This window comes from Pezoporus occidentalis, unplaced genomic scaffold, assembly GCF_034315485.1.
Source record: "Pezoporus occidentalis ecotype Australia unplaced genomic scaffold, CSIRO_AGI_Poc_V1 ctg93, whole genome shotgun sequence".
Classification (NCBI taxonomy): domain Eukaryota; kingdom Metazoa; phylum Chordata; class Aves; order Psittaciformes; family Psittacidae; genus Pezoporus; species Pezoporus occidentalis.
In genome coordinates this window covers 7,351,105-7,377,316 of record NW_026916294.1, presented here as the reverse complement: position 1 = coordinate 7,377,316, position 26,212 = coordinate 7,351,105, and the positions used below count along the sequence as shown (strand labels likewise).

Genomic DNA, 26,212 nt, shown 5'->3' with positions numbered 1-26,212 from the left:
TACTGCACTCTTTAATTTTTTCTGTATATGTAGAGGTACAATAAGAAGTTGCAATGCAATTTTCCCTTACAAAATTATGAATGAATGGCTACAACAATTCCTATTTTAACCCCACTACCTATCCCCATTGCTGAGATGTATTCAAATGTTTGCCCTTTGAAAACAGTCTGTCATGTATTCTTTTCATCTACATGTCTGAATGAATCTTCACACTCCTTCTGTTGTTCGTAGAGACCCATTTAGTGCACAGGTTTTTAAAGCATAGCTCAGTATGCCCATTTGGCTTCTCTAATCAGCCTAAATCATAGGTGTCAGTCTAACATGTATGAACACTCAGAGCACTCAGAATCTGTGCTCTGAGAATATTATTGAGTTTATAAAATAAAGCATTTACAAACTATGAACTGTCAGGACAAAAGATACTGTACAATTTTAATTTCATCTCTTTCTGGGTATCCATTATGAAATAGTCTTTAATTACATGCTCACATACTCCTTTTTCCTCGAGCTTTCTGCCTCATTCAGTGCATAGCCTGGATAATAAGTTCTTCAATATTTTATTTTCTCCTTGCTGTTCAGTTTGTAGCCCTGAGCCTTATTTATTGTCCATATTCAAACCAGCTCTGGAGAGACATTATTAATTTTTCCCTGGGCTTTTCTAAGGTTTTCATAACTACAGTACCTGAGCCGATATTAAAAATTGCAGAACGCCCATGTAAGATGACAGATACTATTATCCCAGTTGTAGAGGAAAACTGAGGCAAGAGAGGCTGCAGGTAAAACCATTCACTAATACTGAATGCACAATCTGAAGTTTTTCTGAGTACTTCGCATACAGCACTACATACTCTAAGTGTCCACTACAACTTCAAAGCATGCTTCCACTGACTTCACATCACAGCTTTCAGTGATCGGCGCTGCATATACTGGGATATGGCAAAGATATTCTTGATACATGCAACATAGAAGAAGGCATGCTCTCCAAAGATGCAAATATCCTAAATAGCATAAGGAATAACTGCCCAGAAAATGCTTGGCTCTAAACATCTGTCCAAAATCACACTGGATTTGTAGAAGAGGAGCTAGAACATGCCCTTTCACAGCAGTGTTCACCTGTCCTTGGCATGTGGTACACCTCACTCCTTTTAGCAAGGACTCTTGCACTGGAGGGGCAGGTGTAGTGCTCATTGGCGCAATAGCTTTCTTCATTACCCGGTCATTACTTATTGCTAAGAATAGACCTCTTTTGTGTACAGAACAAGTAAATGAGGCTCTGGAGACAACTGCATTAAACTGTGTAATTAAAGGCTATATCATAACATACAAATAAAGTGGAAGGATCTAAGTTACGTAAGAAGCCTTATGTCTCAGAGCTGCTATTTTTGTCTTTGCAACCTAAAGAATGTTCTTTTAAGGTAGTAAAATAGTCAGTGTGTGTAATCCTTTGCAGGTTTTCAAAACTGTACTCCCACTCAGACATCCCAGCCACAGCCACTGTGTTTTCTGCACTTGAATGAGGAAGCCCCATTTTCACAGGGCCCATTCCTGGCAGGGAAGTTGCTGATGGACTGACAGTTTCCTGGCTCTGAATCTGCGTAGCTGGACCTATAGCATAGGCTACACAGTGTCTAATAACAGGGAAGACCTGCTGAGGCTGAAACTAAAGTATGCAATTACAGTTCAAACAATCTTTCAGGAGTTTCCTGATGAAACCTAAGACATCTCCACTACTGCTGTACAAACATATTTTGCAACTTGAACAGACTCTGGTGGGTTGTCAAAGGACTGGCAAAAGGCTTAACCTTGAAAATCAAGTTACTCCTGCCCAAATGGTTTTTGTATTTCTGCTTCAAAATAAGACTAAAGTCAAAAGGAATCAGAATGGAAATGAAACTTACTTAGTGTTCCCTTGGGGAGATACTGCTGCTAACATAAATGTCAGGTTTTCAGTTAAGATGTTTTTGGGTGACTATATCAAATATATTTTGAGAGACTTAAAACTGAAAAAAGAAGGCTTCCTTACTATACTGGGCCACTGTCTATTTTCTTTCATTACTATAGCTGATATTCCTCTGTAGTAAATGTGTCTTTTAAATAAATAAACAAATAAATACTTACACAGAATTGTTTCAGTACATTTCTGAACCACTTTTCCAAGGAATTGAGTTTTTAAAATAAAATATAAACATTGTACTTGCACGTCTGCTTGTTCAATGTTGCCTTTAAATAACTTTGCCTAAATATTTCTTGAACTCCTCCTGTCAAACTTGTATATGAGAAATAGTGTAGCCCTAATACAATGCTCCATACGCAAGAGCCAGAAATGCAGTGTTAATCTTTGACTTCACCAGCCAATATTTCTAAGATACTTCTGTCTTTGCAAGAGTCACATTTTTAATACCCCAGGATTTTTGAACACATCTTAATTCTTTTTCTCTGTATTTAGGGATTGTTACTTTCTATACTTACAGAACCAGCTGCTCATTCCTTCTTTGTGTGTTAAAAATTTATGAAGATTAAAAATATTTATTTTCCCTTTTCATTTCCATGATTTATGTTATATCCATTATGTTATATTGTGTACTATTGACTGTAAAGCATACAATTACGTATTAGCCATTAGGGCAGGAGGTGAAGGCAGAATAAAGTCACAGTCAAATTACAATACATTTCTTTATGATCACTTGATTCACAGATGGTCCCACTGTATCTGTTTGGATCATTTGCATGAATATTTTTATCCCCTTGATCCCCAATACATATTATTATATACAGTTATGCTGCAGATAACTATACTTATGTTAATAATATAATATGACTATTAACAGAAATTATTATCCTATGTGTTACCTCCTGGTATTTAATCACCTAGTGACATTTTCAGGAACATTAAATGTTACTACCCACACTGATTTAAATAGGACTATGTGTGTTAGTACAAAGAGAGAAGAAAAGTTTTTAAAATAAAAGAGTTCAATAGGCAAAAAAGAAACCCCAATTTAAAATTGTGGTTTAGCATAAACAGACACAAGCTATCCTGCAGAATTGGAGACTAAAATTAAAGTAGTTATAAATTGTTAGAGACAACTCATGTTTTTACGTATTATAAATGTTGTGCCTAGTATGTAATCTTATTAGATGCATCTTTAAAAATGCCTGTTTAATGAATAATAATGAGTTTAAATTCTGATTTCCATATGCATATAAGTTTTGTCCAAGCTAAATGTATGTATCTTTTACCACCTCTTTGTTGCATTTTCCACAGAAGAATCGCAGTGCTATTTCTTTAGGAAGGCTTAAATGCTGCCGGAAAATAGTACCAGTCAGAGATCCGAGTCCTGTGTAACATCCCTAAAGGCTGTTTTTTTGCTAAGCAGTGAAGGGAGTATAATTTAATGCACTCTGATTTTACCGTCACTTAAAATATGTCCCGAGCTCAGCAATACTCCTCTGCAGTCTTTTTCTTTTTTCTTTTGAAACATAGTAGATAGATGGTACACAAAAAAGTAAAACAAAAAGTTTACCAGCCTAATGGACATCAACAAAAGCTACATGTATTCATTCATTAATCATCATTTAATCTACTACCTACACTTAACCAGACTAACCAAATACAAGCTTCTGTGATTATTTACAACATACATGCATGTCATAAACTGGCTAAAACCTCTTCTCAATTGAACAGAATACTAAAGAGACCTTGTCCTAAATGTAACTTTATAAAGCCTCCTAATTTATATATAAAGAGAAGAAAAAAAAAAAAAGGAAAGGTTTTTTTATAGGCAATGCTTCTTTTATCAGCCAGTGACATGTTTATTTTACAGTTGTTAATCTGTCATCTCTGGGATTTACATCAGTAAGATTAAAAAACATGTTGTTTTTTAGTACTTCTAAAATTGATGCAGTTATTTTAGTTTCTATTATTTCTAAGTGAAACAGTAGCGACTGCACTAAGGATATTTCTTCCCCTTAGAGTAAAATGAGAACAAGGGGGAATAGCTTTAAACTGAAAGAGGGGAGATTTCAATGAGACATTAGGAACAAATTTCTTTACCTTGAGGGTGCTGAGGCACTGGCAGAAGTTGCCCAGAGAAGCTGTGGCTGCCCCATCCCTGGCAGCGTTCAAGCCCAGGTTGAACAAGGCTTGGAGCAACCTGGCCTAGTGGAAGGTGTTCCTGCCCATGGCAGAGGGTTGGAGCTGGATGTGCTTTAAGGTCTCTTTCAACCCAAACCACTCAGTGATGATGATTCTCTCATATCTGCCCCCCTACACATGGGGAACCATGCTGCAGCTTGGTCCTACTACAATGTTATGCATAAAGAGAAATAATTTTTCATGGGAGGACTGTGTTAAATTCATTTGGATAGAGCAATTCCTCAGGCAGTTGTGCCAGTTGGTCCAAAAGGGCAAACAGAGAGGAGTTTTCTGACTGAGAACATGCAGTAGCATAAGGGGAGCCAAGGTCTTAGCCTGTTCACCCTGTGGGCATGTGAATCTTGCTTACAACTTCTTGAATGTCCGTCTATGCAGCTGTGACTGATTCCTGCAAGCATTATTGATTACCAATGTTCTGGCCAGAAAAATTATTTAAGGAATTTATTTGAAGTAATATGAAATATTTCAGTGATTTGGAAAATATTTCCTCTGTTTTAAAAGGAGTCTATTTTCAAAGATCAGTAAGGTAAAATTCTCTGAACAGAGAAGCCTAATAGCTACACTGTACTACATATTAATAAAAATCATGAAGTTTTTTAGCTGAGCTTGGGAAATGGACCTCCATCTTCTCAGAGTTAGTAGCATCACGTTTAAATCAAATCTTGGAAAAACTCTTATTACTGAAATTTCCATAGCACTCAAATATATTTGAGAGTTGCTTTCCTTTTAGCTGCATTTCAAAACAGGTTCCTCTATTTATATATTTATTTATTTTAAGTATTTCAGCCAAGTTTTTTGCTTGGTAAGAGCTGTGTAATAGCTCATATATGACTGCAGGTTCTCCTCTGAAATACTGGATTTCTTCAGAAAATCATTTTAGCTATAATAGTGACCTTTGGTTCTTGGGTTTTGCAGTTAGGTTTCCCTTCTTGCAGGATTTACTACAGTTAAGAAAAACTTACTATGCAACAACCCTTTTTTTTAGCTTTGGACCCAGATATTATTTCTTCTTTAAAAAATAGATCCTTCATAAATGACTGTATTAGTTGAATGGTAGACATCTGGAAGCATAAAATGGAAAAAAAAAGGAGAGATGAAGGACTAAGAAGTAACTAAGTACTGGAAATGGGATTTGGAATTGCTATTTTATTTTCACAATTCTATTACAACTTCTTTATATATCTCAAGTATTTAATCTCCCTCACAGTTTTCCATCCATAAAATAAGGTTAATAATATTCAGTGTCATCTTATTACCATTCCCTGTCTGTTTTGTTTAGTAATGTCTGAGATTTCAGAGCATATTTTGCTATGTTCCTACCAATATCTACTACAAGAGATACGGATCTTAGTTGTGGTGTTAGATGTTCCATATTATATATAATAAGTTGTAGTTGAGATACAGATACTGGAACAAAAATAATGACCATTTTTTTGTAATTTAGGGTATTCCAGGTTACTTTAAGGGCAACAAAGTTCCTGATGTACTCATGCCTATTCCTTATAAACATGTTCTTCTTTGGAATAACATGTCTGGGCATTGTTTGTGATTTATTTCTCATAGCATAACACGGCAACAAGATCTATTAACAAGATTAATCTATCCATGTGAAAAACAGTGTATATTTATAAAGGGGTCCTTAACAAATCAAAAGATTCTTAAGTTTATCTCCTTTGCAAGAAAAATCAAAGATGCTTTATGGAAGTAAACCGAAAACCTGCTAAAATACATGTAGGATTGCATTTTATTGGGATGTCAGCTGATAAAAAGAACTTTCTTAGGTGTGCTGCATTTTAATAGTACTTGTGGAGGCTATTGTGTGAAGGATTTTGAGTTTTCCAGCAGAAAAAGTGTTTACAAAATGTCACACAATGTAAAGCTCTGCACTTGCAAAAAGGTGTATAGTGGGAAACAGTAATTTTCATTAATACCTGGTTACGTAAAGGCTATTCTGAACAATACAGACTGATTAGCTAGTAGAGAAGAATAGCACTTTACTAGGTCTACAGCCTTTTGGTTCTTCTGCTACTAGGAATTAGCCTAGAAGCATAAGATGATTTGTTCATCTATATTTGAATTGAAAGGAAGATCTGATTTTCAGTGATGTAACAGTGGAATGATCCTCCTCAGGCAACCTTTGAAAGCAAAGGAATATTCTTTTTGATTTCAGAAGTGTTTGGATCAAGGAGTTTGGTTCTACCTCAAACTGCTTGAGCTGTGACGTGCATGGAAGTTAGTTATTATTGCTCATGATAAATGTATCCAAATATGTTATTTTTACTATTTATAAAAAAAACTTATGTAGAAATCATTCTGATCTGATCTTTATATGATGAAATAATGTTATGAAGGCCTAAAGTATATATAGCTTAAATTAGTGTAGCTGTAACATTTGATGTCATGAAGGCCTTATGAGGGTTTCCTTAGATAACAGTTAGATAGTAGAACAAGAAGTAATTCACTTGTTTTTCATGAACAATATGTATTGTATTTAAGAGGAGTGATTGTCGTGGTTTAAACCCAGTCAGGCAACTCGTTCACTCACTTCCCCCCCTTCTTTCCCTCCCCCTACTCCCGGAGGGACGGAGAGGAGAGTCGAAAAGAATGCAACTCCCAGGGGCTGAGATAAGAACAGTTTAGTAACTAAGGTGTAACACAAATCACTACTGCTACTACCAATAATAACAATGATAAAGGAAATAACAAGGGAAGAGAATACAACACCTCAGCACCAGCTGACCGATAACTCGCCCCCCAAGCCCGACCAAGCTCCGACCGATACCTCCTCCAACCCTGCAGTCTCCCAGCCCTTCCGGCTAACTCCCAGTTACATCCTGGGCATGACGTGCTGTGGTATGGAATACCTCTTTGGTCAGTTTGGGTCAGGTGTCCTGTCTCTGCTTCCTCCTGGCTTCCCCTCCTCCCTGGCTCACAAAGTCCTTGGCCAAACCAAAACATCGCTATCAGCTCTCTTCCCAGGCCGAAAGTCAAAACACTGCACTGCACCAGCTACCAAGAAGGAGAAAAATGACTGCTACTGCTGAACCCAGGACACTGATAGACTGGGAAATGCCCAAATGACCATTTCAAAATATGTAACTTGAACTGAATACACAGTCCAGCTACATACTGAATAAAAGGACCAAACAGAGAGTATATGACACCCATGTCATAGATGATAAACTAATGAAGAATGCAAAATCTAAAGGACAAAGAACTGGTTAAATATATGTGAAGGGGAATCATAGATTGTGTTCCAGCTCCTGAGTTACTAGATTCCATCAGCACAATGCATTCAGCTGAACTGTTCAGCTAAGCAAGGCTTATAGGTCGGATCACAAGAAAAGAGTGATTAGACAGAAGCTCAGTGCAACGACACAGACAAAATCCCAGAATGAGCAATCCACAGTGCTGACCCAGTGTTCTCAATTTCAGCTCGATTCTAAGTGGAGTGACAAGGGGGTTTGAGGGAGCAAAGCACTTCGGCTAAATGAAATGTCAGCGAGCCTATGATTGCAGAAGGGAGCATGGAGAATTCAGACCTTTAAATCTGTGAGCAAATGCACTGAACATGTAAACTCCTAACTGAAGGAAGAAGTTAAGTATTAGCTATCTTTTATAAAAGTAAATGTTTAATCATTAATGGAAAGAACAATAGTAAATGGACTAGTTATTCTAAAATGTTGAACAGGCTACTGGAGTTTGAAATACTATTTTATCAAGTAGAAAAATGCTAAAATACTTGTCTTCAAAATCATTTTATTCTGACATTTTAATTTACTAAGTAGTGAGGAAATAGAGAGTCCATAGCTTTGAAGACCGTAACATTACTCTGACCCCTCCTCTGGAACAAGTAAATCTTTGTTACAATTTACACATGTACTCAAACACATTTTAAAATGGAAATAGCCATAAACATAACAAGATTTGATGAGCTTTCCTAGGTACAGAGTAAATAGAAGGAGATGTTTTCCAAAGCAAAGAGTGTACTTACTCACCTCTCATGGCTGTAGGAATCTGCTGACAAACTTCTTTTGTGCCTTTGGTTACTACACCAGCTCTGAGAAGCAATCAGACACACTATATAGGTATTTCCTAATATTGCTAAACTATAGCAGAATATATTAAAAAATAAGACACCATCTCTTCTATGGTCCATTGCCAGACTATACTACATGTGCTTCACACTCCCTTCCTTTTTCTTTCCTTTCCATAGGTGTGTATGTTGCCACTACAGGATCACTGGAGGTAGTGTACATATTTAATTAAATAGTTCATGTTGTATCCGATACACCATTCCTGGACAATAAATAAATTACTCTTAAACACCTACCAATCTCACTCGGGATGTTACGCTGCAGAAACCCAAATACTGTATTTTTTAAATCTAGTAAGATTTGTATGTGCCAAAAATCTACTGCTAGCTTTGTAAGTACTTCAGAGTAAAACAAGATCAGCTATTTTCAATGATGGTCTTGGACAAGAGACTACAGGTTCTGTTTCCTTAAAATAGTATAAAATATATATTTCCTTTGGGGCAAAACATATGAAAGTAATTTTTCCTCTCTATTTAATCTATTTTGCAAGGTACACTGTAGTGCCATTCTATTTCAGCAAATGTTAAAACAGCATATTTTTTTTTCCCCTTTTGGGAAAAAGACTTGCATTTTTATTCTATTGAAATTGCTTGCTTACAAAGAAAATGTCTGGAGTTTGGGGGAATGTATCAAGTTATTTCTGTGCCTTTTTCATAGAACAGTTGCTAGCAGACACTATTCATCAGCAGAAATTTGGGTATATTTGAGTAACACATGCCAGGGAGAGAGACAAGATTATATGTTCGCTTAGAATTTCTTTGTGCCTCCTTTAAAAGCCCTCAGTATACATACATTGCAAGCTGTGAAAAAGACAGTAGAATTGTCATTAGATTTAGGAGTCTGGATTCTAACGAAGAGATTTTGTAAACTTCTTTAGGAATAACCGAATTGGTGAGTGATGTTTAAATCACATGTCAGCAATTAAATACATAAATCTCTGATTAGTTTATCTTGGCATAAACTCTGTGTCCTCAGTTCCACTGAGTAATAAATTGCACAGTGCAATTTCATGCAAGGACCTACCTGAGGTAGAATAAATTCTTAAATGTTTTATTCTTACCCATTAATTGATAGTAAAGTGGTATCCTTCAGACATCTCAGTCCTGTAGTTCTTATATTTGAGGACTGATTTTGTTTTTTTGAATTCAGTCTTCTTCAAATGTCAGTGGATGTGAGTGTCATATCCAATTTCAGCCTGGAACTATTTTCCCTCATAGAAATACTAACAGGTTTGGTTTAATTTGCTCTAATCCCTATGCAAAGATGTTAAGGAGGCTTAGCTTATTCTTGGGTGAAATATCATATTATTGTATTTTTAGAAATTTTATTATATAAAAATCTTTCATGAGCTACCTGACTTACACAGCATGACTGTCAAAACTTCCTAAGTATGCTCAGGGACAGACTTTTTTTCCCCCAAGTCCTCTTGAGAGGTCACATTTTCTCTATGCCTGAAGTAAGCCTGATGGACTTTTACCTTGTGTAATACACTGTATCTGCAATGCATTCAAATGATGAGAATTAATGGGTTAGTGTTTCTGAACTAAATATATTTTTAGTATAAAATTTTCACTGCACTTAAATCCATGCGGATTTTTGCCATTCACACGATTTGTTTGTGGAATTGATGGTATGGTTTCGCACATTCTAATGCATAAGAGCTCTCCCGGTCCAAATAATGAATAATTTTTGCCCCTCGCAGTCTCAAATGCTTGAAAGCTGTTTGCCTTTTTAATTCCCTAGCAGATATGTACCTTGCCGTGGCAGCTCCATTACAATTTTATGCAAGAAAAAAAAAAGTAGTTCTCAAGCTACAGATTTATGTTCCATTTACAGAGTGTATTCAAAAGTAAAATTTCATATGAAAGAATCACAAATTATATACAATATAGAACATTCAAAATAGAATTCTTACGCAATACATACGGAGTTGAAACAAGAATGTTGTGGAGCATTTCTCAATGTGCTATGAAGATAAAAATCGATATAATCAGCTGTATGATAAAAGAAATAAGTATTTACCTATTGTTATGGAGACATCGGATTTTTGAATGACAAAGGGAAGGGGGTATTTTAAGCTCATTGATTAAAGGTCAATATAGAAGCCAAAGAGAATAAAGAAAATCTACCACTCAGGTTGCTCTTCAAAGCACCAAAATAGGATTCATGGTTCTGAAAGAGATGGGATTGCTGGAAATGCCATACAAGAGCTCTCCAAGGGTAAGACCTTCAAAAAGGCCATTTCAATGAGTAGCCATTCCTGAGGATATTATCAAAAAAACCCCTAACCATATGGTCAGTCTGGAGCATGTGAAAAAATAGTAGTAAAGCAGCAGGATGCAGTTGGACAATCTATTGTTTTACTCAGGACAGGTGCTTTCACATTGTATTTATGTAGTGACTAAGAACTACTAAGTGACAGCAATGCAAAGGTCAGAATTTGATAAAAGAACAGAATTTCTCTTACCTTGGAAAGGGTGGGCTATAGGGTAACACCTTCTTAAAGAATATCCTGAGACTTCATCTTTGAATAGGCACAGATTGTTCTGCGTCATGTTTATTTGGCTTACCAAATAAAAAAAGCCCTCCCCCAATTTACATTTCTCTCTCCTACCTATACACTGAAGTTCTATTTTCTCATACCTTGTTTGTGCTCTTTTTGCTTAGTCTGGCATTCTCCCTTTTCTTTGAGTTTGCAATTAAATAAAGCAGCTAAAAAAGGACAGGTCCAGTAACTGCCTATATTCTCAAACCTTGTTTTTCCAAACAGGATGATTCAGACTTCTGAACTTGTGGATCAGAGCAAACAAACAGACGCTTCTAGGCGGATACAAGTCCATCATAATAGAATGCATTCGCCCTCATTTAAATCTAAGATTCTGCAAAATAATTAATTTCAGCTACAAATCATGTGAAGTGTGGATCTACGTAAAGGTGATTATTTAATCTGAATGGAACAACTACATTTTGAAAGATAGTAGTTTGTATACATACTGCAAGACCAGTCTCTCTATATGGTTCCAATTTCTGTTAATCTAATTATCCAACTTGGGTTTTATCCATCTCAAATTTCACGTTCTAGGAAGGTACCAGATGAATTGGTCCAGGTTTCACTGCAGTATCACTAAGGGCCTTCAGGTCAACGTAGACATTTGTTGAAATGTCTTGCTAACTCTGCTACTGGACTCTGGTAATATGCTTCCTATTGATTCTGTCCACAGTTGTGTGCTAAAAAATGCCATGTAATCTTCTATTCAGCACTTTTACAATCTGCTGTTAATATACCTGTCAGCTGCACTCGTTTCTTTACAGAGCATTACATCCTCCTTCTCTTTACTTCATGTGCCATTCCAATTTAAGAAGATACACCTGTTAGATCTACTATTCTTTCTTTCTTTTTTCCTAATGAATATAATACTCATCTGCTGTTGATCATGTTCTCCAGAAATGACAGGATGTCTGAGATTCTCAGGCAGTTTCCTTTTAGCATTCCCCAGTTATCACATTGTCTAATTTGCATTGCTGATTCTTTTAAGATGTTGAACCACATTCCACTAAAATTTCTCCCCTTGGATATTTCATTCTTAGACTAAGTCAGAATAACTCATATTCCTTATTGAATGTCATTTAACATAGTGATAAAGATAACGAAATGTACATAGCAATCATAATTGGTTTTAGATGGCCTATATTACTGGAGAAGACCTCTACAGTTTTGAAGGGTTTCTTGGAAATATTTTATTCCTTCACAATCTCCTTGAATGCCCTACCTCTCCCCTTACTGCTGTCTTCCCATTTCTTCTCCTTGGAAACGGTTCCTTTTCCATGTCTCCATTTCCTGTGTGGTGGTCCTTTCCAATTTTCAGTGATGTGGGCCTCTTCATTTCGGCCTTCCCAGTTTTCCCCCAAGGCCACATTTTCTCTAAAGGCCTAGGGGTTTACCATTCAAGGGACTTAACTCTTCTTTATTCAGTTCACTTATTCTTTGCCTATTTTTCTCCTTCAGACCACTGCCTCTGACCTTCAACATCCCCTATAATGATTTCTTTCTCACCCACAGTGAAACCTTTGAAGTTGTGTATGAAAAAGCAAAATCTTCCTACCTTAAGGAGTATCTCAACTTCTTTTTATTGCTGCTTCCTAAGGTGGAATTTAGATAGCTTTAACATGGTGATGTGTCATAATGCTGCCTAATGTTATACAGAAAACATTTTGTTAAATATATATCACACAGTTCCTTATAGATGTACCTAGAAAGTCACACAAATGGCACAGCACAGCACCAGGACCTCTTGCTCAAAGTTGTTAATTCAGTTCATAAAAGAAATCAATATGCAGTACTACAGAGCTCTCATGTCTTGTAAATCAGATTGGAAACGAAACTGAGTACAAATTGTATTAGAAAAGTTTAAATTAAATTGTGTACAGAAGCTATTTTGGGTGGCCACGTTTGGATTGCGTACCAAAGAAGCATGTATGAGTTTTCTAATGCACGCTCTGTAATGCAGGTGCTGCCATTTCTGGTCCTCTGAAATAAGGTTTAAACGTGCAGGCAGAGAAGCCTCACCACATTTGCAGAAGATAGAAAACACTCCAAGACAGAGAGCTGCCTGGGACTTCCATGAAATGCAACTGCCTGTGAAGATCAGTAGATAAACTGAATGCAGGTTCATTCTGACTGATTCTGAAGCCCATTCATGTTTGGACCTGTGGTCAAAAAGCTAACTTTGCTTTTATCTTACCACTCCATCACTTCAGTCATGGAGAGGTCCAACTGAGCGATTAACAAGAAAAGCTAAGGCTTGATTTGGAGTGAATTTTTCCCCCTTTAGAGAGAAAATAGCTCAGGAAGTAAAACAAAATTAGTCAAAAGATCAAGGGCAAAATGTAAGGAATTAATCAATTTTCTTTACTAGCCACACATTATACATCACCAGAAGAATATAAAAGCAATGAAAAAGGTCTAATGAAGTAGCTTATAAATTGCAGATTGCCTGTTTGTGAGACATAAAAATCGATTATAGTCTATAAAGAATATAATCGTATCACTGAAGGCCTGGAATCACTGTCATTAGAATTCATGAGGGGATAGATTAGCCTTTCCCTCTGTAAAGATTTTATGTTCATCATTTGGCAACACAGAGACCAGGTAGCTTAGCTCAGCTGGTAAGTAATTCCAACATGAGGCTGCAGCTACAGGAAGCTGAGGAACTCCTTATGACAGAAATTCCATTAGCCATAACAGCATTTTACCATGAAAGCAGAGGATTTTCTTATGTTCACAGTATCACAGTATGCTAGAGATTGGAAGGAACCTCAAAAGATCATCTAGTCCAATCCCCCTGCCGGAGCAGGAACACCTAGATAATGTTACACAGGAATGTGTCCAGGCGAGTTTTGAATGTCTCCAGGGAAGGAGACTCCACAACCTCCCTGGGCAGCCTGTTCCAGTGTTCTGTCACCCTCACTGAGAAGAAGTTTCTTCTCAAGTTTAAGTGGAACCTCTTGTGTTCCAGTTTGTACCCATTACCCCTTGTCCTATCATTGTTTGCCACTGAGTAGAGCCTGGCTCCATCCTCGTGACACTCCCCTTTTATATATTTATAGACACTAATAAGGTCACCCCTCAGTCTCCTCTAAACTATAGAGACCCAGCTCCCTCAGTCTTTCCTCATAAGGGAGATGCTCCACTCCCTTAATCATCTTAGTTGCCCTGCACTGGACTCTCTCCAGCAGGTCCCTGTCCATGTTCTAACTTTTCTCATTGCCAAAGAAGGAATGAAGGGAATGAGCTATCCCCTAGCACAGAAAACATAATAAAAACATGGGTAAATTCTGTTTCTAACTTGAGGTAATTAAGGATGAAGATAGTCAAGGTCCTTCGGCATCAGCTAACGAAAAAAGGAAGCATGGCAGAGCATTGTGTGCCTAAGCTCAGGAGAGAAGGAACACATTTCTCCTTTTAACATTTGATCTTCTTTACTCTAACCTTTAATTACATCAGTGACTCTCTATATGAGAGGGGAATTAAAGCCTATTCTAAATTGTGAATTCTGAAACCTGTTTCTCTATAGGGATAAATAATTTATAGAGCCTTGCAATCCAGGAATTTAATGAGTCCTTATGCATGTAAACAAAGTTAATGCTCTTCTTAGCTACTGCAGAGCTCTTCAGTAAAAGAGTCTAGAGTGGAAAAAGGCGACAGGCTTTACTGAAAGATCAGCTATTTAATTGTGTTATTGACCAAAAAGCATAAACAACATAACAATAAACATGTAAAATCTCTGTATTCTAATGATAATGGTTAGCTTTAGCTCTTTGTCTAGACCTGATAAATGCTGCTAAGTGAATTACTGAATACAATGATGAGGAGCAATTCAATATTCTGTTCTTACGATTAATTTTCTGGATGCCAGCAGAAGTTGTATAACCAAGACAAGGAAGTGCATAGGCATATGCTCACACCTATCAGTAATAAATTATACTTCTGACAGCCCAGGAGTGTGAGTAGAGGGGCAAGTGGCTACCATGACTTAACAGAAGAGGAAGGCAGACAAAAATGTCATTTCTTTTCAAAGTGGCTGCTAATTTCAATGGCTCTTTTATTACTGATTATATCCTTTGAAAACTGAACAAAATAATGAATTAGTTCTGTAGAGATTAGGGATGCCGTTCTCACAGAGAACTACTTTATGGGAAAATAAGTTCAATGCCAGACATCTGGAAGGCAAAAAAACCCAAAACGCTCATTTATTGAAATTGTTTTTGTCAGATATGTTAAACAGCAACCAAAGAAAAGAACAGGTCCCCCATACCTACAAAAATTCCATATCCTTTTTCATTTTGAACATAAGCATATTTGTGTATATCTTATTTCATCATAGTTTTATATTGTATGTGAAAAAAGGCATAATGATGCAAATGCGGCCGAGAACAAAAGTGGGAGAAGGACAGAATGAATTTAAAAACACAATGGAAAGACACAAAAAAGCAGCACCAGGAAAGGCAAAAAAGAAAGAATTCCATATGCCTAGAAAGCAAGCATATGAAAAGCAGTATTTTAAGATGAAAGAAAAGGTATGGACTTGTGTGTAACAGAAGCTACAAAGAAGAACAGAAGAGTACTAAACCAAACCCATGTCAAATCGGGAAAGTAATAACACAAATAATGGACAAGATTCTGACTTGGATAAATAGATCTAGCTTCATTGATTTCCGTTTCAGCTATACTTACTGACAGCCTAGTCTGCACTAGCAATTTCCCTGCGGTAATTAAAGCAAATCATTGACTTTAAGTAGATATAGCTGAGCTTTTGCATTTCTGCAGTATCTAGGATGGGCTTGGCTTAGTGTTACACGTCTTCCCACTTGATATTATCCTTAAAGTAGTCCCACAAGCCTGTTCTTCCACAAGCACAGATTTCCCTAGGAAGCAGCATGCTTAGCAACACGGGTATCCATGGCAGTATCTACCATGTACTATCTAAATGTGGAAGCCCTTTCACAGTTTTTTATGTCACTACAATCATGCTGCCTACCCCTAGCTCCAGCCCTCATTCACAAGCTGAAGTTGGGGCCATCTACAGACACACAGAGGACCTGGTCTGATGACTTTGCTTTACCTCTGCGAAGACCCTGTTGCCTGTATTGCTGTTTCAGGATCATGAGGCCGGCTGTGGGGAAGGAAATGATAGGCATAGAGGCCACTGCCACTGTCCCAGACTGAAGTTCCCAGGCACCAACTGGCAAGATGACTTTATAGCCTGAACACGAGGTAACCTGGGTGCAGTGCTTTCAAAGGTGAAGCCTCTGAATCCCTGTGCCAGACAAAAAACTCAAAACCCTTTGAAGGAAAATTGTGCACTGTCTTTACCACAAACAGCAGTGTTCTGGGGGTGTAACAGCACCATGTCTGCCTGCAGAGCACACATGTCATGTTCACACGTCATTTGCCCAGTTCTGCACCAGATTACAACTGACTGAAGCTGCTGTGTCTTGCAAAGCCTCTCTGAGAGCATGGGAGAGCCTTTTCATCCAGACAGCAACCATGAGGGCTGGATGCTACAGCCACTGTGGAATCCAGGTCTCCAGCATCCACAGCCAACATTTCCTGTCTGAGGAGACTGGCATCATGCATACTCTCAGCTGTGGGCTGTCTGGGTAGTACTTAAGAGGATAAAACAATTTAGCTGCTTTATATGAAGCATTTTACCTTTAAAATGGGAATATTCTCAATCCTTTCTTCCTCAGTCCTTTTTCTCTTCCATCAGGGGTGGTCACTGGCTCCTTTGCCCTTGGCTATGGCTTTTGTTTTTGAATCTTCTTCCTCTCATCCTTCCCCCCCCTTCTTCAGCAGCTGTGCTGTCCCTCATCCCCTACAGCCTCTGTTTTCCACTTTGCTATCCCATCCATCCCACTTCAGCTGTTTCCACACGTTCCAGGACTCTTCTGGCTCCCGGTGCCTTCTCCCGCCCTCAGCAGCTGTCTAGCTCTGGCCCGCGGAACCTCTGGCCTCTGACTGAACCGTGGGTCCCTTCCCAGGCCTCTGTCCTGGCTCGCAGCCCGATGTTTTCTCTTCTGCCACTCCTCCAGAGCCAGCCTTTGCCTCGAGCTCCTTCCTATCTCTGATCATCTTCAGCACCTGCCGGCTGCCCCCCTCCTCTTTCCCCGCCGCTCCTTTGGCGCCTTCTGCCTGGCCTCAGAGGCGCCGCCCCCGTTCCCCTTCCGAGGCCTGCGCCCTACGCTTCGAGCCGTTTCCCAGCCCTCAGCAGCTGCTCCCAGGCGCCCGGTTCACCCTCTCCCGGCTGCTTCCTCAGCTCCCGCTCGGGGGGGACCCTCCCTGCCTTGGCGACCCTGAGGCCCCCTTCTCTTCAGCTCTCGGTACCGGGCGCTACCGCTGGCTTCGGGCCGCTCTCCCTGGCTTTCCCTTCTCCGCCATGCCAGCAAGTGCAGGTGCTGTCTGCCGGAGCTGGGAAATGGTGTAGGAGCGACTGAATCCTCACATCACGCTTCACTAGTGCGACAGCATATTGCAGCGGTGACAACCGGGTTGTGAGGATGGCCTGCAGAAACAGTCGCAAGTGGGGGCACAGTGCGGTCCACAGCAGAAACGCTGTTAAAGGGGAGGCCAGTGTGACCTGTAGGAAAATGTGCCCTGCGCCGGGGCCATCCCAGCCTTCAGGATTAACAACAGCAGAGGCACCATGCCCATGTGTTGAAAAGAGCAGCCAGAACAGCTGTGGAGTTAAGCAATGGTTTGTTGCAATTGCTCCTCAGCAGGCATGGCCTTCTCATGGTAGATAAATGGAAAACTGGCAGCCATTAAATTGCTGTTCAGGTCTGAGCAGGAAGGAGGTGTGCAGTGGACGCCATTTTGATGCCAGTGCTGGCATAGGCTGTGAGGTGTGAATGCTGCAGTGGGCTTTAATTTTCTGACTCACATGAAGGAAACTGCTCATTACTGGCCAGGGGACTGGATTATACCTGAGTTGCCATTCAGAAGAAACTACCAGCAGCTCCCACCAGCAAGAAGATGGCATTTAAAGGTAGCAGCATACTCTTTTGCTGATACACTTATTTGCATGTCATGTTACTGCACCATCATAAGCTGTGTAAAAGGATGGCATGACAAGCATGGTGGCTGGGGTACAGGATTGGTGCCTCAGTGTACAGGGACCTGCTGAGTCACAAGAGGGGACCCGCAATGATGGTAGCAGCCTTGCACAGCTTCCGGCCTTCTTCCTCTGCTGCCTCAGAGAGGAACCAGGAGTTCACCCTGGCTAACAGTTCAGTCAGGCCCTCACTTCCAAAAGGGACGTCAAAACCCAAAGAAGCAAGTCTCGGCTGGTCTGTTAGTTAATGTCTCAGACCTTCAGAAACTCCACCTTCATTTGCTTAAACAAAGCAAGTCATCTGGACACCTCTTGGTACTGGCTCAGGGTAGTCTGTTAGCGAAGTCCCAACCTCTTCCCTCTGCAGCCAGATAAGTAAGATTTATTTTGGAGTCAGAAGTCAAGACTGTCATAAAAATTTTGCTGGGAAGAGAGATACCTATTTTGAGTTTAAAAAATAAAAGGCAGAAGAGTAATAGGAACAGGAATGAAGGACCAGGACCAGACCCAGGCCACGACCAGGCATCAAGCGCCAAGGGGAGGAAGGTGAGTAAAGCTGAGGCGCCTGGAAGGCCAGGAAGAGCCCAGGTGTTTGTTGTGGATCAGTGTGGAGTTTTAAGCATCAGTTGTAAGGTAGTTTCAATAACTGTCCTTTTGAAGAACATTGCGTGAGGGGGTTTTCAGTGTTGCTGAGCAATTTTGTGGGGCATAAGAATTAGGTTCCTTCTGCACGTGGGTTCAGCTTCCTGCTTTTCGATGTCGTGGGATGAACCAGGGAGAGGCTTCTGCTTCAGCTTCATCCAGAGAGAAGACAGTTTCTTACACCACGATACATTCAAGACGTAAACCAGCACATAAATGGTTATGAGTGTGGGACTCCCTGCAAATACTCAAGCTAGTTCTGATTTAAAATGCTAGTTTAGGTGTCTGTGGTGTGTGATTTAATTCAGTGAAAGATCTGAACTTATCTGTAAAAGGAATGAAAGTAATAGAGGTTTCAACTTTTTTTCTGTACTTGGCTGTATTGGTAGGGTATTGTGTTTTCTGGTGGTTGTTTTTTTTTCTTACTGTGTGCATTTGCCTTTCATTAACTACTTCATAGCTAAATTATCTGCACTAAGTATAACCTGTAGGTGATCAAGAAAGCCCTGCACTCATATGCAGACCCGTGTTTGTTGGTCTGAAAAACGATATCTTTAAGAGAATGCCATCTGATTCTGCTGCAATGCAGTGAGTGACTGGCTGGGGTTAAAAGCCTTGCACACAATTCCTGCTAGTTGGTCATTAATCTCCAGGAAAAGCCCCATATCTTAATTGCTGTTGTATAATTAGTAACCTCTCCCATTTAACAGTGTTAAGCTGAAACTGTAATGTGCCAAGCCACCATCATTCTCTCTAAATGAGGATCTGGAAGTACCACTCTAAACAGTGTGTGACAGTGAAATTATTTTTTTAAATACTCCTTTGAAATAAACTCGGCACCATCAGTGTTACATTGCCAGCTCTGAAAACCAACAGAGCTGCCACAGATCAGTGTAAGTGGCTGAACAAAGTCCCCAAAATTGAAGATGTAAAGATGAGCAAATGTGTCTTCTTATGTAACATATGTTGTAAAGGAGCCTAAAATACCAGTCAGTAACTGTGTCTTGATTTGGAGAAATCTGGAGCTGAAAGCAAAAGCAGAAAGACTTTATTTAAATACAGCTGTGACGCCCAGGGCAGCCAAATATAACTAAGCTTGAAGAAGTTGATGTATTTTCCTTAGTATCTATGGGCTATATATTTGAATGTTTGATATTGGATTAATTAATAGCTCAGTATCAGTGGTAGATTGATTTAGGCTTCCCTGTCGATTTAATATCTCTGTCTGGAATAGGTTTCTGTCCTGAGGAAAATACATTCTATAAAAGCAAAATTTGGATGTAGAAACATTGAAATACTTGATTTTGATAACAATTTTTTTTCCATCAATCCCTTTCAAGAATTGTACTGCTAAACCTAATACAAACTTAAATGTTTTATTTATGAAAAACATCATATAAAGTAAAAACGAAGGAAAACCAAATTCAAATTAAGACAAACTGTTTATAAACCACTTTTCTTTTCACAGAAATTCTCCTTTGGATGAAACTGCACTTTCTGAGGATAAAATAGATGTCAACAATTCCCCCCCCCCAATATAATTAGCAGTCAGCTAATCACAGTCTTGTCTTCAGTGTGGTTGTGAAAAGAGTCTAGGAAACTGATAGGCCTCGGTGCCAGGCTGAATAATCAACCATAAATAAGAGTGAAATTGTGCACAGAAAATGCAGTGAATGTGTTTTCTTCTCTCTGACACAACTGTAATTGGCAAAACAAAATTAATGCAATAGAGATGAGCATCTGGTTTGCTTTAAATCAGTCTTTTTCCGGGTGTGTTTTTCCAGGGTTTATGCTGGCACAGATGACTATCGGATGAAGGCCTAAGGAATAACTTGGTGTGTATAATTTTGTGTAGTGATGGATAACTAGTTGAAGACTGCTGTTCAAGAAAGGATTCACCTGAATTTCTTTCTTTTTCTGCTTTTTGCCTGTGTTATGTGGTTAAAGGGATAGAGGATTTCAAAAAATAAGACAAAACTTCTCAACTGCTTCTCTTTCTGAGAAGACCTTGAAAAATTCAGATGAATCAGCATCTGATATTTAAATAGTTCCTCAACTGGAATATTGTATGGCACAGGTTATGCATTGTCAGTGGATTTTCATAAATGTTCATGCCCAAAATAGAGAGGTCAGAAGCTCTGCCACTCTCAGTGCACTGTCAGAAACTGGGGTTTTTTTTTTTAGTTATTTAATTTTCTACTTATTAAATCTTCTAGACAGAAGCACCTGAATCTGTAGCACTCGGTAATAATTCAAACCAAATTCACCTTTACTTTCATGCTTTGCAGAAGCTTATTGGAGCTTAATACAGATTTTCTCTATTCCCATAGTAATTTCCAATATTCCATAATATATATTTTCTTTTTTTGAGTTTTGCTTGGTCTGTGTGGTCTAAAAAAAAAAGATGATTTTGAGCAATCTGTAAGTTCAGAATGGCACTTCTCTACCTCGTTCCACTGGGCATAATAAAGCCCTGATTTCTGCAGAAACTTTAGCTGCTCTGTTAAAGTACTTGTAAGGATAAGAGAGGACTCTATCATTTCTGCAGTTGCTTTCTCCATGCTCATCACCTTGAAAAACACATCTGATGAGCAACAAGTCCCAGGAAGGCAAACAAATGGAAACTTAAAGAGAAAATATGATTTCATGTCTTTAAGCTTGAGAATTGTCTTATTAATGTTGTTCCCATCATTTTATATGACCCAAAAATGCTAATTGAAAACCAATGAGAAAAGAAGGGGCGTTCCAAAGAGAAAACAAGAAAGAATAAAAAGGAGGGCTCCAGGTGCTTGTTCTTTCTGATGAAATTCTTTGTAATTTAACATTTATACCATATTGCTTTGATTGCTAGTAGTAATTTTGGATGAGCTTCAGCGTCTTTTATGTAATAACTTAGGCAGTGCAAATATAATGTAGGTATGCATACAAACCCAAAATTCAGACATCTGAATCACAGCCGTGTTATGGAGGTCTGTGTTACCATGGGAGTATTTTACCTATACAAGCAAATTGACATGTTTTGGAATCATTTTAGGAAGTTCTTTACACTGTGTTAAAACAAAATGACAGAAAATGTGGAAGGTCAGAAATGTGGGAAAAATTTTTTCTAAATAAAAAGTACTTCATTTTGAAAATTTTAATCCTTTGTATTTATAATGATTTTCCTAACTTACTCCCCTTTTGTTATCAAAAAGCTCGTTCTGCAATTAAAGAAGTTTGCTCTTACTCTAAAGGTCACCTTTTTAATCAGCTGAGCTTTTCAGATTACTTCAGGTGGTAATTCTCAGGCTGTGTCCACAGCAAACTCTTCCAGATGATAAAGGGTTATTTCTATTTTATTATTCTTCTGTGATAAAACATCCTTTAATACTGTAATTAAAAGATGCATTTCCAAGTAGTTTTCCATTGAACCAATAATCTTTCTTCTTCTTTTGCAGCTGTTTCATATCTTCTGACTTTTTTTTCCAAAGTGTTTGTACATGATCTTTGTAAGTAAAAGTTAGGTGGTAATCAGATCTTTTAACTATCAGGAGTAATATAATAACAAGCCTTGAACACTCATACATGTTTCAGAAGGGGGTTTTATAGTAATAACTCTTTTTCCTTAGAGAAGTTTTAGTTAGAAATAGTCTTGAATACAACTGCTTATTTCACCTTGGAGACAGAAAACTGCTAGGATTGCTTCATATCTAGCCTACTTACTTGAATCAATGTATTTAAAGAGGTGGAAACCACTAGCGGATGAGGGAAGAAGGGTTGTGAAGAAGGTGTCTGTGGACGAAAGCCTTAAGCAATAAGTTACTTGTGGAAGGGAAAATAATTTATCATTTGCACCTAGCTGCTTTGCCTTCTGGGTTTCTCCCTCCTCTATACTGCTGAGTGTTATTTGTGGATAATTTTTAAATTAAGGAGATGTAAATGGTTGGTGCAGAGAAGAATTGGCTGTTTGGAGGAAAGCAAAGAGCCTCTTGCAGGGATAATAAAAAGGTAAACCATTATAATTTTGGAAAACAATAATTGCCTAACAGGCTAGTATTCAGTAGCACTGTTTTCAACTAGATCCTTTCAGAAATGTTTTACTGCAAAGGTTGTGGAAAAGACTGAAGAGTTGCATATCTAGGGCTGTACCCGCCTGCCTTATCTCTGGGAAGGAAATCTGGCAAATCACAGGGAGGCGGCTTTCACAGGAACCATAGAGTACAATGAAAACAATGAAGTACTTCCTTCTGTTCTCCTTAGTGTAGACCTTTTAAAGAGAACACTAGTAGGCACCTGGTTTTGCTAAATTACTAATATTTGTGAAGATAACCAAAGTTACAAATGGTCATTGGAGCAAACATACAAGACAGGTCTCAGGAGAGTAGTTAAGAGAAACTCCTACTGATATTGAGTATTCTTCGATGTACCATTTTTTTACTATCCATTTGCCTCTGTTACCCAGGAAATAGAAAAGGTCTGGAATTCACTACACAAATCATAGAATTCCATGTTGGAGGGGACCTCAAGCCAACCTATTTTGGCAAAAGCTCAGTCTAGACAAGATGGTCCAGCACCATGTCCAGCTGAGCCTTTAAAGTGTCCAAATAATGCACTTAATTTGATTCATTCCAATGTATATTTATGTTATGCCCAGAGTCATCCTTGTTATTTTAGAACATTCATATTCTTCAATGATATCTGCCCCATCACAGTGAGTGACTGGCTGGGGTTAATGGTCCTTGGCACAGCTCCTCCTAGTTGATCATGAATCTGCAGGAATGCCCTGTGTTTTAATTGTTATTGCTCAATTAGCAACCTCTTCTATCTAAACAAGTGACAAATGACCTGAAATAACAATGTACACAGTGACAGTCATTTTCCGTGACTATCTGAGATATGCTGCAGATTCTGTGCAAGTAAACCAAGGCATACTTAGTGCATATCTATTCAAATAATGTGGATTGAGGCGCTGAAATAATGTTCTGCAGATATGCTCATTAATAAATGCCTTTTTTTAGATTTTGGGGATGTCACTAGTTTAATCAGTTACTAATCCGATGACTAAAATTTAAAATGAGAAAGGCTGTGTTTGCCTTATTCCTCATATAATTTAGTGTTCCATTTTTCTAATCAATACTGACATTACATTTTCAGTCTGTCAGTGGTTAGCCATGGTTTTAATCACTGCAGGATCTGTATAAATGCACACACACAAACCCAGAGCACATTCCTACATGGAATATAATCTTGCATTTTTGCTGAGGGCCTGAGTTGTGAAAATCTATACTCTGCACTCTTGGCCATTAACTTCTTTCTGTGCTTTGTTTCCTTTCTCCATCCTTTGCTACTTAAAATCTGTGTATTTGGATTGTAAACCGTTATGATGGAAATGAACTCTTTCTAAAGTGCATGCACAGTACTTGGGCCACATGGGACTTCTGCATACTCCTGGAATTTTGTCTTTGCAGTTGACTTTATAAATAAATGCTAAATACTGTGTTTGAAGGTAGAATATAAATATGACTAGCCTGCTATTACGTCAGTTTATAAAATTCCATATTGCTTGCTGATAATAACTCATGTGATACTTTTCCATGTGAAAGAGTAGTGACTATTATACAAGTAAAAATCTTGACTTTTTTCTTTTTCCAGTTCTGTTTTTTGGCTAAAAACATTCATATTTAGTGTTCATCATCAGTATAGCTCAAACTCGGTTGAAATCAATGGAAATAGGTCCAATGACTTACAAGGTCTCAGGTTCATGGAAATTATTTTGTAAATATGATAGTTAACAGACTCTGTTATTAAAGAGAAAATTAGATTTCTTGGGTTACAAGCTGGAGAAACTCCATAAATGTGACTGGTTCAGTATATGTAGAGTTTAAGTGGTAATTTTTCACACATTTTTTTGAATCATCAAATGGTAGCCCAGCTGTTCTAGTTTGCTCTGTAATACCACTGTAATTCCAGCTATCCTAATCTACAGGCAGTATTGCCAATTCCCATCTGCTTGTAATGCTGGAAAGTAGCTGAAAAGAAAACAGAGACAGAACAAATAGAAATCTTAATAAGGTCATTTTAGCTGCACTACTGGATTTTGTGAGCTTCTGTGAATTTTAGATACAAATAAATATTATACATTTGTCCTGTTTTAGTACAACATGAAAAATTAATAGAAAAATTTTGGAGCCTGAAATGGAAGCTGGTGTTGTCTCAACCAGCATGTACTGAACCATTTAGTAGGTGTGCATAATTCATTTTAATTCAATCTGCGCACAAGATTTCCAGCTAATTTGAACTACTTGACTTCTGTTGCTGATTTGCCTTCAAAATCTGCTTAGCATTGATTTATTGATTTATTTACACATTAGAAAAAGTTCAGTTTCTGTTAACTAAAGAACTGTCTATCAGAAACACTCAATATAAATGCTGTTAAAAACCATCTGAGCCTGTTTTGAAGTTGACATAAAATTTCTGGTAACTTAAGAGCTGTGAAGACCAAATTCACCTCATAGCTGAGGACATACATAGCTAGTTTTGGTCCAAACCAACAAACATTAGAAAAGGCTATAAATGAATAAAACCCTGTAGAATTTATAGAAGAATATATGCAACAAACACATCCATAATTTACTGTGCTCCATGAATGTCATGGGAGTAGTTGTTTCCTTTAAGTACTTGGCAAACGCTGCTAGTATCCATTCAAAAAAGTAATTTTCCACTCAGAGAACTTGTTGTAAGCACTCACGGAAAGAACAGTCAGCAATACAATGCTTTCCTCTGTAGTTCTCCCTGGCTACGTTCATGTACTCAAGGCAGAAGCTTTAAACACAGAAGAAATGAACAGCTGGTATCAAATCCACAATTAGATGCAGAAAGATCATCTTCCCATGAGAGCAGAAGTTCATGGTTGTTATGTAGTTATTAGTTCTCTGGTTCGTGTCTCTCAGGAACACTTCTGTAGTTTGAGGCAAAGTTCTACAGTCTTCTGAAGAAGTGTATTTGCAACATGTAAAGAGGTTGGCATGATAGACACAATCACCTAGTCTTGAATTTCTCTGAATTGTGAACTGCAGTTCTGTCTTTTCTGTAACTAAAGAAATCATACTTTATGGGCTGGACAAGCCTAGTTAGTTAAATAGGTTGGTTGGCTTCGGTACCAAAGCTGCAGGATTTTGAGTGTTTGAAAGAAAATTAATACATAATCTATAGGACAGTGAAGTGATATGCATGTGCATATACATGCACCTAATTAGTAAGTAATATGGACCTATTTAGTAAGTAAGGGAATATAGATGCAGCTGAACAAATAGATGATAATTTATTCAACCATGCCTGCAACTATTGTGAATTGTCTCCTATTCATATAGTCTCAGCTTGCTGCTCATCTGCGTGATGTATTGATGAGAATTGTCTTCTATTCTAGAATGTGGTATGTTTTCAGTACACTACTGTTAGTTTTTTGTTACTGTTAGATTCTGTTAGGTAGCAAAGATTTGGATTCACATCACAAAATGTAAATATTAAAATATTTATTTATAAGTATTGGTATTGTAATAGCATTTAGATGTCACCTTGATGCTCGCTTGGTTTGGGGTTTGTAGAAGGAAAAAGTGGAACAGCATGTCACTTAAATACCAATTTGCTATTTACCTTATATATCCATATTTACAATATTTCTAAAGTTCAGTGAAATGGGATTTAAGAAGTTCTGCATGATTTTGCAG

General features: G+C 38.2%; 1 protein-coding gene across 23 annotated transcripts in view; it reads left to right on the top strand.

The window, feature by feature from the left end:
• The window catches only part of NRXN1 (neurexin 1), a 682,391-nt gene that overhangs the window by 16,053 nt on the left and 640,126 nt on the right, over nt 1-26,212 (top strand). The gene's annotated exons all lie outside the window — the stretch shown is intronic.